This window comes from Sus scrofa, chromosome 4 (genome assembly GCF_000003025.6).
Source record: "Sus scrofa isolate TJ Tabasco breed Duroc chromosome 4, Sscrofa11.1, whole genome shotgun sequence".
Taxonomy (NCBI): domain Eukaryota; kingdom Metazoa; phylum Chordata; class Mammalia; order Artiodactyla; family Suidae; genus Sus; species Sus scrofa.
In genome coordinates this window covers 118202054-118215979 of record NC_010446.5, presented here as the reverse complement: position 1 = coordinate 118215979, position 13926 = coordinate 118202054, and the positions used below count along the sequence as shown (strand labels likewise).

Below are 13926 nucleotides of genomic sequence, written 5' to 3'. Positions count from 1 at the left end.
CAAATCTTATAACATCCAGTTTTGTGTTTTCTAGACTTAAAATAGTATTTTCTTTTTTTTTTTTTTTTTTTTTTTTTTTGCTATTTCTTGGGCCGCTCCTGCGGCATATGGAAGTTCCCAGGCTAGGGGCTGAATCGGAGCTGCAGCCACCGGCCTACGCCAGAGCCACAGCAACACGGGATCCGAGCCGCGTCTGCAACCTACACCACAGCTCACGGCAACGCCGGATTGTTAACCCACTGAGCAAGGGCAGGGACGGAACCCGCAACCTCATGGTTCCTAGTCGGATTCGTTAACCACTGCGCCACGACGGGAACTCCTAAAATAGTATTTTCTTATGTCACAATATTATGAATGAGTTTATCAGAAATAAAAGAAAGGCACTACAGCAATGCCCTACAGCGTTCCATGAATCAGCAGTGTTACCATCATCTGATAGCTTGTCAGAAATGCAAATTCTTGGTCCCTGTAAACCAAACTTGGGGTGGAAAGGGTGGATCTGGCAGGCAGAATCTGTGTTTTCACAGGGGCTCCAGGTGATTTTCAGTGGCTTAAGACTAAAGGTTGAAAGCACTGCTTTACTAGCTAAAACTTGTAGCAAATAAAGCATTTATATGATTCTGGGTTTTGAGGTCCTCAGAAAAATAACTGAAGGTTTGCCTTGTCAAATGACAAGAGTTTTGTTTTTGGTCCTTTATAAAATTGGAAATTTCTGAGTGAGCATCTGAAATGCATTATATTCTTCCCTACTAACCTAATATCATAAGACCTTCTCTTAATGACCTGAGATAGCACTATGGAGCTGTAGAAATTTGGGAGGCTGTGTTCTTCTTCCCTAAATGCCCCTAAGGGACCATGATTAAGAATGAGGAAGTCAGAACGTAGTATAGTGGTTAAGAACTTGGGTTTGGGCCAGACTGCCAGGTTCTAATCCTGCTTCTAATGCCCAGCTGACAGATTATTTATTCTCTGTGATCTGTAAAATGGGTATAGTACTTACTTTACAGGGTTTTAGTGAGGATTAAAAGTTAAAGTTTCTAGAGCAATGTCTGCCACATGCTAAGCATTTCGTAAGTGTTCATTTTTAAATAATTATTACTATTGTCACTGTTCGCTGAGCTCCCAATTTTCACTTTTATAAACTATCAAAAATTTCTGCTTCTTAGTTTTGCATGCAACTGTCTATATTAGGCATCAGCAGACTGGCTTGCTACCTGTTTTGTATGACTTAAGAGCTAAGAATAAATTTTAGCTTTTTACAAAATCATTTAAAAAAGAAGATGTGGCTGAGACCATATATGACCAACAAAGCCTAAAATGTTTATCGTCTGGCCCTTTATGCAGAAAGTTTATCTATCCCTGGTCTAGTTGGTTCTCAGAAGATGATGCATTTATTAGGGTACTGTGAGCTGCTGTGCATTATAAACGCTTACATGTCGGTGGCTTTTCACAAATGAAATTTATTTTCTTGCTTCTGGTCCTATATGGGTATTCAGGAGTCAGCTTTCTACAGAGTGGTTCATATCCATGGGCTCCTTAATCTTCAGGATGTGCCATCTTCCAGGGCCTCTGGGTTCTCCCCAGTCAGCTGGCAGAGGAGGGCATACAGTCTGGGGAAAACACACCTGTTCTATGCACCTAATACATCAGTTCCATTCACATTCTTTTGCTGTAGAATGTAGTCATCTGGCCACAGCCAAGTGTGAGGTAGGGTGGGAGAGCACGAAAGCCAGCTTGGTTGACACATGGCTGTCTTTGTCACAGATGGATCTGCTTCCTCCCTCTGTGGAGATATTCATGGACAGAGGACTCTTTATTCAACTTTGAAGTGTATGACATGTTCTAGACAGTTAAGATGGCTAGCACTCTGACCTTTTAATAATCAGAAGTGTCACTGCCCATACTAACACTTCTGTACTGCAGAAAGTAAAAAATTGTTTTTATATTGTTATTTGAGACAGAGGCATTAAACTGATACATAGAATTAATTAAATTTCTAAATGGGTTTATCCAGGAAGCCTTAAGGCCTAGAGATTTTATTTCATTTTTTTATGGTCTTGACTGTGGCACGTGGAGGTTGCCGGGCTAGGGTTCGAGTCGGAGCTGCAGCTGCCGGCCTACACCACAGCCACAGCAACACCAGCTCTGAGTTGCACTTGTGATCTACACCACAGCTCACAGCAATGCCAGATCCTTAATCCACTGAGCGAGGCCAGGGATCAAACCTGCATCCTCATGGCCACTAGTCAGATTCTTAACCCACTGAGCCACAATGGGAACTCCAAGGCCTAGAGATATTAAATGACTTTTCAAGGTCATATCGGTGGTAACATTAGAATTTAAATCTCAGTCTTCATACACATACACACGCACATATTTGCTTTTTTTTATTAAAGTGTAGTTGATTCACAATGTTGTGCCAGTTTCTGCAGTGCAGCAAAGCGACCCAGTCAGACATATATAGACATGCATAAACCTCGGTCTTCTTAGTCATCAGTTTCATGCTCTTCTTAGAAAGCTGTGCCTTCTTACGAAGTTGTTATTTGGTCTATGGTGGTAGAATAACACTTTAAAAAATAAACTATTCTCTACTAATTTTTGAAAATCGGTTTTGTTTTTCAAGGTCCGTTTTTACCATTTATTTTCTTATATGTTTGTCTTATTCTTAGTATCTGCCATTTAAAGTAATAAAACTCATTTTCTGAGTTACTCATATTTTGAAATACCAAAGATTGAGAAAACTATCCCAGAGAAGTTAAGTCACACAGATTGAGAAAAAGACAGGGCTAGGATCAAAGCTTTTGACTTTTAAGTCGGTTAAACATCTGGCGTTGCTGCAGCTGTGGCATAGGTCACAGCTGCAGCTCAGATTCAGTCCCTGGCCTGGGGTTTCCACATGCCATGAGTACAGCCAAAAAAAGTGCTTGTGCAATATTATGAACAGTTTTTACCTGAAAAATCCAAAGAAATAAAGGCAAAAGAGAAAAATGCATCCAAAAAAATGGTTACCGGGAGTTCCCTTCGTGGCTCAGTGGTTAACAAACTTGACTAGGATCCATGAGGATGTGGGTTCAATACCTGGCCTCACTCATTGGGCTAAGGATCCGATGTTGCCGCGAACCGTGGTGTAGGTCGCACACAAGGCTCAGATCCCATGTGGCGGTGGCTGTGGCGTAGGCCAGTGGCTATAGCTCCAGTTTGAGCCCTAGCCTGGGAACTTCCATATGCCACAGGCACGGCCCTAAAAAGAAAAAACAATAGTAATGGTTACCACAAAGTGACTTTTACGTAACTGTTTTTGTGTCAAATGACTCACTAATTCTGTTGTTTTAGGAATATTATTTTAGCATTTGCTGGTACCCTGAGACACGGTCTCATTCCTAATCTCCTGGGTGAAGGAACTCATGCCAGATATAATTGCCGGGATGCCGTGTGGTGGTGGCTGCAGTGCATTCAGGATTATTGTAAAACGGTTCCAAACGGTCTAGATATTCTCCAGTGCCCAGTTTCCAGAATGTATCCTACAGATGATTCTGTTCCTTTGTCTGCTGGCACACTGGTAAAGATCATTTCTTAAAATAATTTCCTGAAAAATGACATTTAGCTGCTAATATAAAAATGCATGTGGTTAAGAATCAGAATCTTAAGAATTTTGCAAATATTGATATTTATTCCACCCCTGCTGCTACTATGAGAACTAGTGAAGATTAGACTTGCTCTTTGCCTAAAGAGCTTGCAACACACATCGCCTCTTCTGTCTCGAGGTGTGATGTGTGGATAATACAGTCATTGCAAAAAAAGAGGTACATGGAAAGTGCTCTGTAGTTTCATAAAAAGAGGAGAGATGATTTAGTAGACCCGTCTCAGGGAGGACTTCAGAAAGCAACGAAAATTTCACCTAAACTGAACCTTACAAGGTGAGTCGGATTTCAGCAGAGGTGAGGGGACACTATAAGAAGACATTAAAAATGAAAAGAATAATAAAACGCGGGTGGATTGAAGTCTCACTTGGCTTTTATGTAAGGCACCTAGAGGTAGTGAGGCATCGTGGAAAGGGTGAACCAGGTTGTGGAGAGACTTGGCTGCCAATCCAGGGAGATCAGAGTTGATCTTATGAGCAGCATAAACTGTGTAACGTTTTGAGTGGTCTTTTACCCCAGTCAAAAATGTGCAGAAACTGTACTTTCGCCACTACTGAGCTGTTATGCTTTGTTTAATATGACTTTGGGGGGGCTCCTGAGTTACCCCAAGGCCAGCATAGATGTATGTCCCTGTGAAGTTTGTATCATGAGGTAATCAGAGAATATTTTCACCTGAAGCAAACTAACACTTTAATACATAATGTATCCCCATTGCTTTGTATGTAGATGAGCAATGTCAATTTAAAATTCAGATCTCTGCATAATAAGCTAGATTCATTTATTAGTTGAACGATTCACTCTAATACAAACCATACAAGCTCACAAGATTTGTTTTCATGTGTCAGCAAAATTACAAATTAGTTCACGTCACAGAAATGTGTGGTCAAAACTAGAATATGTTAAACATTTGTATGCCAGAGGTCTCCCGTATTATGTGATGTATAAGAGCTGCTCCTTTCCCCAGTTCCACCCCTTAGCCTCATTTTTCCTTTTAAGGGAAAAAATATGTTTTCACAAAACTTCAATTGTGGGATTTGGGGGATGATTTAAAAAAATGTAATCTCTACCAGAGGTTAACATCCATTATGTCTCAAACAGGATCAACCATTGTTTGAAGTAATACAGGAAGCTATGCAAAGACACATGCAGGGGATACAGTTCCGCGAAAGGAATGCTGGCCCACAGATAGACCGGAACATGAAGGATGAAGGTACCCAACTTTAGGCGCATCGTAGAGATTTACTGATGAGATGAAATGAAACCTTGTAATTCTTCCTTTATTCAACAAGTAGTTTATTTGTGTATAACTTCAGAATATAATAATAAGGGAGTTCCCATCGTGGCGCAGTGGTTAACGAATCCGACTAGGAACCATGAGGTTGCGGGTTCGGTCCCTGCCCTTGCTCAGTGGGTTAACGATCCGGCGTTGCAGTGAGCTGTGGTGTAGGTTGCAGACGCGGCTCGGATCCCGCGTTGCTGTGGCTCTGGCGTAGGCCGGTGGCTACAGCTCCGATTCAACCCCTAGCCTGGGAACCTCCATATACCGCGGGAGTGGCCCAAGAAATAGCAACAACAACAACAACAACAAAGACAAAAGACAAAAAAAAAAAAAAAAAAAAGAATATAATAATGAAAAAGATGAACAGTTTCTGATCTCACCAGTTTAGTTTTAGTTTCTGGAGGAAAGGTAAAATGTTATATCTTTTGCCAGCCAACTTGAAAGTAATTGCAGTGGTTGCATTTATGATCATGGTAATAATTGAGTGCTTACTATGTGCTAGGCACTGTGTTAACTGCTGTGTTGTTCCAGTGTAACAGGCCCAGGAACTTTGGGGATGTTGTTCCTATTTTTATTGATAAGATGACCAAAGCAGAGCAGATGGCCCAGAGTCACACGGCTACTAAGTGGAGAGATTTTATCCAAAGTGTGTTTCCCTCTATAATCTAGGCTCTTATAAAATACTTTTTGTAAAGAGGTTTATTTGCATACAGAGTTAAAATAAGTATACTTTCTTTAACCTCTTTGAAGTTCATTGTATTCCTATTTTTATGGCACACTGTCCTTAGCCAAGGCAAGGCTAATGATAATTTATTTCATTTTATTACCCACTACCCTTAGAGACATTCCAGTGGGTTATTGTCTATGCATTTATTGTCTTGTAAAGCATATATTGCTTTAAGTGCATGTAGGCTTTTTTTAGCTTTTTAATTTTGAAAGAATTGAGGACTGATAGAAAGTTACAAAAATGATACATGAGAGTACCCTGAACCCTTCATCCAGCTTCCCCCAAGGAGGACATTGTATGTAACTATAGTACAATATCAAGATCAGGAAATAGACATTAGTCTAATAGAGTTACCCAAGCTACCATCCGTATTCTGCTTTCACCAGTTTTATGTTAACCCGTCTGTGTGTGGGTATAATTCTGAGCAATTTTACCCATGTGTAGCTCCATGTAACCACTACCACAGTCAAGAAACAGAATCGTTCCATTATCACAAAGGTCTTCCTAGAGCTACCTCTTCATCGTCACGCCAGCCACCCCTGGTCTCTGACAACTGCCCATCTCTTCTGCATCTCTATAGTGTTGTCATTTTGAGAATGTAGATCTATGGAATCATATAGTATGTAACCTTTTGAGATTGGTTTTTTCACTAATCATAATTCCCTTTGAGATCCATCCAAGTTGCTGCATTTATCAATGGTTTATTCCTTTTTATTACAAAGTAGTATTCCCTTTCATGAGATTCATACTGTTCATCTCTTGAAGGACATTTAGGTTGTTTCCATTATTTGGCTAATACAAATAAAGCTGTATGAACATTCATATACAGGTTTTTATATAGACATAAGTTTTCATTTCTCTGTGATAAATGGCCAGTAATGTGATTGGGTCATATGGTGGGCACATGTTTTGTTCTATAAAAAACTGCCAAACAACTTTCCAAAGCGATTGTACCATTTTACACTCCCATCACCAAACTGCACAGATCCCGTTTCTCCATGTCCTTGCCAAAATTTGGTGTTATCACTTTTTTTCCTCAGCTCTTCTGATGGTTGTGTAGAACACTACATGTTGTGGCCTTGATTTTCATTTCCCTGTTTAGTTCAACATCTGTTCCTATGTTTATTTTCCATCTACATCCCCTTTCTGAAGAAATGTCCATTCATGTCTTTTATCCATTTATATTGCTGGGTTTTTTTTGTTATTGAGTGTATGTGTGGTAAAATACACATTTACCGTTTTATCATAAAATATATCCTTTCAGCCATTTTTCAGTATACAGTGCAGTGGCTTTATGTATATTCAAACTGTTGTTCACCCATCACTCTCCATCTCCACAACTCTTTCATCATCCCAAACTGAAACTCTACACCTAATGAATGATAATTCCTCATTCTCGACCCTACTCGTCCCTGGTAAACACTAATCTACTTTCTGCCCCTTTGAATTTGACAAGTCTGGGTGCCTCATATAAACAGAATTGCCCTTTTCACTTAACACTGATACATCAGAGCTAGAGGTACTATATCCTCATGCCCTTTGTTTCAACACTGCCAAATTCCTTTCCAGAGTTACTATACCAGTCTCTATTCCTACTAACAATCAGAGTGATTTCTTATGTGCCCACCTGCCTACCAACATTTGACACTATCTTCTAGTGCCAAATATGGGATATAAGGTCATATGTCATTGTTTTTACTTGCAGTTCTCCTGTCACTGAATTTGAGTATTTGGTCACATATTTACTGTCCTTTTTGGAAATTTTCCTCTTCTGTAAATTACTGGTTCATGTTCTTTGCCTTTACTTATCTTTCTTTTTGGCATTCCTATATTTTTCATGTTGATTTTTTTTCTTTTTTTTTAGGGCTGCACCCACGGCACATAGAGGTTCCCAGGCTAGGGGTCAAATCGGAGCTATAGTCTCTGGCCCACACCACAGCCACAGCAATGCCAGATCCAAGCCACATCTGCAGCCCATATGACAGCTCATGGCCATGCTGGATCCTTAACCCACTGAGAGAGGCTAGGGATTGAACCTGCATCCTTGTGGGTGCTAGTCAGATTTGTTTCCACTGAGCCATGGTGGGAACTCCTTTCATGTTGATTTCTGAGAGTCTTTTGTTTATCCTAAATATTTGATCATCTTTTTATTCCATTAGTCTTACTAGCATCCTCCAAGATTTATTTCTTTCCTTATTTGAGTTAAATAAGCTAATCTGATGTATTTATGGTAATATATGAAAGCCTCTCAGAACAATGCCTACTACTGCAGTGCCTTTGCTGTGGTCATTTTTTATTGTTGCTATATGAGTACTATCTTCAAGAGTGTTTTTAGTCTTTTTTTTTTTTTAGGACGACACCTGCAGCATATGGAAGTTCCCAGGCTTGGGGTCAAATCAGAGCTATAGCTGCCAGCCTACGCTGCAGCCACAGCAACACATGGGCCCTTTCAATCTGAGATCTTTGTTGATTATGGAATATTTATCATTTTGTTTCTTCAAATATTTTTTCTCCTCTTTCCACTTTCTCAGGATACTTTTGTCTGTATAACCTCTTTTTTATTTTTATTCCCATAGCTTTTAGCTCTTCTATTTTCTCCCTTTAACCATTCTTGCTGTCTTTGGGTGATTTTTCAGTCATATTTCATCTCACTAATTCATCCTTAGCTCTGTCCATCTACTTTTTAGTCCTTTTTTTGTTTTCTTTATTTCAGCTATTAAAAAGTTCATACCTGGCCTCTCCACTTAGCCATTTTTAATTCTTTTGTTCCTGCTTCATATTAATAATATCTTTGAAGATATTTATTTTGTTTATTGTATATTATCGGTCCATCTGTTCCAATAATAATTCTGCTTCATTTGGAATATGTTGCTCAGCTTCTCTCTCTTAAATAGTTGAGTTAAGGATCCTTCGTTGCCATGAGTTGTGGTGTAGGTCGCAGACACGGCTCACATCCTGCATTGCTGTGGCTGTGGCATAGGCCAGTGGCTACAGCTCTGGTTGGACCCCTAGCCTGGGAACCTCCATATGCTCTGGGTGTAGCCCTAAAAAGACGACAACAACAACAAAAAAAGAAAATAATACTATTAGGTGAAAAGACTAGAAAGGATATATATAAATGTAATAGTTTTTTTAAGGTAATGGGATAATGGACTTTTTTTTCTTAGAAAGACTTTTTTTCTTTTTTAAAAAGATTATCACTAAAAAGTGATCTATTCCAGATAGTTCAGATAACTCTCCAATTCACTGACAAATCTTGATGCAGACTCAAGAATCTAAATTCCTTCTTATAGGTTCTACCCTGTATTTTAAATAGCAGTTTAGTTTAATTTACTCTCTGTAGTAGTAGCGTACAAATTTATGCCCAATTGAACTGATAAGAAACACTGATGCTTTTTTTAATCCTTCACTAAGATAAGTAAATAAAAATAGATTGCCTATTTAAAGAACATTTTTTGTGATACCTCTGATTTTTTTCTTTGTTTAATTGAAGTATAATAGACTTAAAATATTCTATTGATTTCAGTTATATAATATGGTGATTCTATATTTTTATGCACTGCAAAATGATCACCTTGATAATTCTGGCTGCCTTCTGTCATCATATAAAGTTATTACAATATTATGACTATATTCTGTATACTGTACATTACATCCCTATGACTTATTTGTTTGATAATTGAAACTTTTCACCTCTTAATCTCCCTCACCTATTTGACTCATTCCTCCACCTTCTATTCCTCTGGCAACCACCACTTTGTTCTCTGTATCTGTGAATCTATTTCTGTTTTGTTATATTTGTGCATTTGCTTTGTTTTTTAGATTCCACGGATAAGTGAAATCATATAGTATCTTTTTCTGACTTACTTTATTTAGCATAATACCTTATAGATCCATCCACATTGCTGCAAATGGCAATATTTCATTCTTTTTTTATAGCTAATGTTCCACTATGTGTGTGTGTGTGTGTGTGTGTGTGTGTGTGTGTGTGTGTGTGTACACATACATGTAAAACATTTTCTTAATCCAGTTGTCTGTTGATAAGTACTTGGGTTGCTTTCATGCACTGGCTATTGTAAATAGTGCTGCTAAGAACATTAGGGTGCATGTATTTTTTTCAAACTAGTGTTTTCATTTTTTTCTAGAGATATATACCCAGGAGTGGAATTGCTAGATCATACGGTAGTTCTATTTTCAGTTTTTTAAGAAACCTCCATACCATTTTCCATAGTGGCTATGCCAGTTTACTTTCCCAGCATTGTAGGAGAGTTCATTTTTTCCCACATCCTCTCCAACATTTGCTATTTGTAGACTTCTTGATGAGAGCCACTCTGACAGGTGTGAGGTGATATCTCATTGTGATTTTGATATGCATTTCCCTAACAACACAGTGTTGGGCCTCTTTTGATGTATCTGTTAGCCATCTATATGTCTTCTTTGGAAAAATGTCTATTCAAGTATTCTGCCTATTTTTTTATTGGATTGTTTGAGGTGTTTTTTATCATGAGCTGTATTAGCTGTTTTATATTTTGGATATTAACTTCTTGTTGCTCACATTAGTAGCAAATATCATCTCTCATCCTCTAAGGTTTTCTTTTCATTCTATTGATGGTTTCCTTTGTTTTACAAAAGCTTTTAAGTTTAATTATGTCCCATTTGTTTATTTTTGCTTTTATTTCTTTTGCCTTTGGAGATGGATGCAAGAAAATATTGCTATGGGAGTTCCCATCATGGCACAGCAGAAACGAATCCAACTAGGAACCATGAAGTTGCGGGTTCGATCCCCGGTCTCGCTCAGTGGGTTAAAGATTCTGCGTTGCCGTGAGCTGTGGTGTAGGTCACAGACATGGCTTGGATCTGGCGTTGCTGTGGCTGTGGCTGTGGTATAGGCTGGCAGCAACAGCTCCAATTAGACCCCTAGCCTGGGATCCTCCATATGCCATGGGTGCAGCCCTAAAAGGACAAAAGACTAAAAAAAAGAAGAAAAAAGAAAAAAAGAGGGAGTTCCCGTCGTGGCGCAGTGGTTAACGAATCCGACTAGGAACCATGGGGTTGCGGGTTCAGTCCCTGCCCTTGCTCAGTGGGTTAACGATCCGGCGTTGCCGTGAGCTGTGGTGCCGTGATCCGACTCGGATCCCACATTGCTGCGGCTCTGGTGTAGGCCGGCAGCTACAGCTCCGATTCGACCCCTAGCCTGGGAACCTCCATATACTGTGGGAGCGGCCCAAAGAAATAGCAAAAAGACAAAAAAAAAAAAGAAAAAGAAAATACTGCTATGATTTATTGCAGAGTGTTCTGCCTATGTTCTCAGAGTTTATGGCTTCAGGTCTTACATTTAGGTCTTTAAACTATTTTAAGTTTATTTTTGTATATAGTGTCAAAGACTTCTTATCTCAATGTTGTACTTGTGGCTGTCCAGTTTTCCCAGCACAACTTATTGAAAAGTCTGTCTTTTCTCCATTATATATTCTTACCTCCTTTGTTGTAGATTATTTGACCATAGATGTGTGGGTTTATTTCTGAGCTCTCTATTCTGTACCATTGAACTTTGTGTGTTTTTGTACCACACTGTTTTGATTACTATAGCTTTGTGGTAGAGTCTGAAGTCTGTGAGGGTTATAACCCCAGCTTTGTTCTTTCTTCTCAGGATTGCTTTAGCAATTCAGGGTCTTTTTTGGTTCCATATAAATTTTAGGATTATCTGTTCTAGTTCTGTGGGGAAAAAAATGTCATGAGTATTTTGATAGGGATTACATTAAATCTGTAAATATTTTGGCTATTATGTCTATTTTAATTCTTCCAATCCAGTAGTATATCTTGCCATTACTTGGAACCATCTTCAGTTTCCATCATCAGTGTTTTGTAGTTATCAGAATATAGGTCTTTAAACTCCTTGGTTAAGTTTATCCCTAGGTGTTTTTTGATGCAATTTAAACAAGATTTTTTTTCACTTTCTCTTTCTGATTTTTCATTATTTGTATATAGAAATGGAACAGATTTTTGTATATTAATCTTGTATCCTACAGCCTTGCCGAATTAATTTATCTGTTCTAATAGTTTTGAGGTGTAGACTATAAGGTAGATTTAGTATTGTTGAATTCCTTTAGTTTTTGCTTGTCTGAGAAATTCTTTTTTTCTACTTCTGTTCTAAATTACAGTCTTGCTGGACAGAGTATTCTAGATTGTAGGGTTTTCCCTTTCAGGACTTTGAATATATCCTTCCTCTCCCTCCTGGCCTGCAAAATTTCTGCAGAGAAATCATCTAATAGACATATAAGGGTTCCTTGGTATATAACTCTTTGTTTTTTCTTACTGCTTTTAGAATTCTCTCTTTGACTTTTGCAATTTTAAATATGGTATGTCTTGGTGTGGGTCTGTTTGGGTTCATCTAATTTGGGACCCTCTGTGCCTCCTGTTACTAGATACCTTCTTCCTTGTTTAGGTTTAAGAAGTTTTCAGCCATAACTTCTTCAAATATATTTTTGAACTCCTTCTTTCTCTCTTCTCCTTCTGGAACCCTTAAAATGCAGATGTTGGCAGATTTTATACTATCCCATAGATCTCATATGTTGCTTTGAGATTCTTTTTTTTTTCATTTGTCTTTCTATCTGCTGTTTTGATTGGGTGATTCCATTATTCTATCTTCTACATAATTTATGCATTTTTCTGTGTCATTTAGTCTGCTATTCATTGTTTCTAGAGTGCTTTTTATCTAAGGAATCAAATTGTATATTTTTAATTGGGTCTTTATAGTTTTTAGTTCTCTGTTGAACACATGGTTTGGTAGATTGATTATCTCTGTTTCACTATTTGTTTTTCAGAGGTTTTCAAGATTCCCCACTGAAGGGTATCTTGTTCTCCTTTCCCAAGGTTGTTTTGGCTCTTTGGGGTCCTTTGTGTTTCTTACTCTTTCATCTGGGAGTGCTCTGCCTTTTCATTTTACTTAACTTTCTCTGTCTCCATGAATTAGGTGAAAGTCCTGGGAGCAGTGCCTCCTTCGGGCTGGCTGGGGGCTCGGCCCATCCACCTCTTGAGGCGCCTGCCTCCCCTTCCCCCCTCCCGTGGTGTCCCCTCCCTCTCCCATGTGCTCGGTGTTCAGTGGTGTATATTTCTTCTCCCAGACGTGGGGCACGTGCCCCCAGGGACATGATCCTCTCCTTAGTCTTAGCTCCTGGGGCTCTTTGTAAGGAGTTGGGGGAGGGGGGAGGCACAGGAAGGGGAGCCGAGCTGAAGCAGGGGCTGAGACTGGGACTGGATGAGGGTGCTCCTGGCTGCCCAGCCTTCTGCCGCCGAGAACCTTTCCTGGGATTAGAGCTGCTGTTCCCAGGGCGAAGTGTGGTTTCCCCTGCCCTTCCCGTGGCCCCATGGTGTGATGCTGTGTCTGTATATTCTATACAAAGGTACTTGTCCTTTCCCTTTGTAAACTACATTTGACATGGATTAAACCAGTATAAACAAAACAAAAAAAAAAAAGAATTAGGTGAAAGTGTTATCTATTGTGGTCTAGAAAGGGTGTTTTTATGTGGGAGCATCTCTGTGTAGGCTACATATGTCATATGTCTTTGGTGTGAGATCTGGATTTAATGTGGACACCAGCCATGTCTCCTCAGGGTGTGTGGCCACTATCACCTCAATAGAAGATGTGGCTGGTTTGGTAGAAGCTAGAGGCTATGCTCTAGAGGATGTGAGGTGGGACTTCCTTTCTGCTCATTGGCAGCCACCTCCCTTTTAGGGACAGGGTCTGCTCCAAAGTTGCTGGAGCAGATGTCCTGAGGGTCAGATTCAAGCTAGCTCTCTTCTTTTTAAGCATGTATTTTTCCTTTGCCTTTGCCCCAAAGGAAAAGAGTGCTATTATAAGTGGGGCTCATGCATTTACGGAGGTCCGAGGCACTGCCTGTGTAGAAGTCTGTGGTTCCTCTTAAACACAGTCCAAGGTCATGTTTTTTTCCCCTGTTGTAGTCATCCCAGATATACTGCAAGGTTATCACATAGAGTGGGCAGAGCCCAAGTGCTCACTCAGCTGGCACTGGGGATCATGACATTGTTGTGGGAACTGAGGCAGCTTCACTCTTGTCATAAGTCTGGCCTGCTTCTGTGGCAGTGTTAGAGTTAAATGCCAACAGTGGCCACCACCATCCTACCTGGACCACAACCCAAGCCCCTAGGCTGCCTTCTGTGTCCCTAGATCAAATCTTTTCCCAGGACCTGGCTACTAAAGATCCAGTACCAACCTATGGTATGGAGTGAGTGGGCCCAGGGCATTCACTCAGCTCAAACTG

The 13926-nt window shown here is 39.7% G+C and overlaps 1 non-coding gene across 4 annotated transcripts in view; it reads left to right on the top strand.

Annotated features, from left to right (window-relative positions):
* Positions 1–13926, top strand: part of AGL — an 83076-nt gene that overhangs the window by 53127 nt on the left and 16023 nt on the right. For all 4 annotated transcript variants that reach the window (XR_002343732.1, XR_002343731.1, XR_002343734.1 and 1 more), the window contains exons 26-27: positions 3334–3559; positions 4740–4851. This is a non-coding gene — a transcript (amylo-alpha-1, 6-glucosidase, 4-alpha-glucanotransferase). The remainder of the gene's footprint in view (positions 1–3333; positions 3560–4739; positions 4852–13926) is intronic.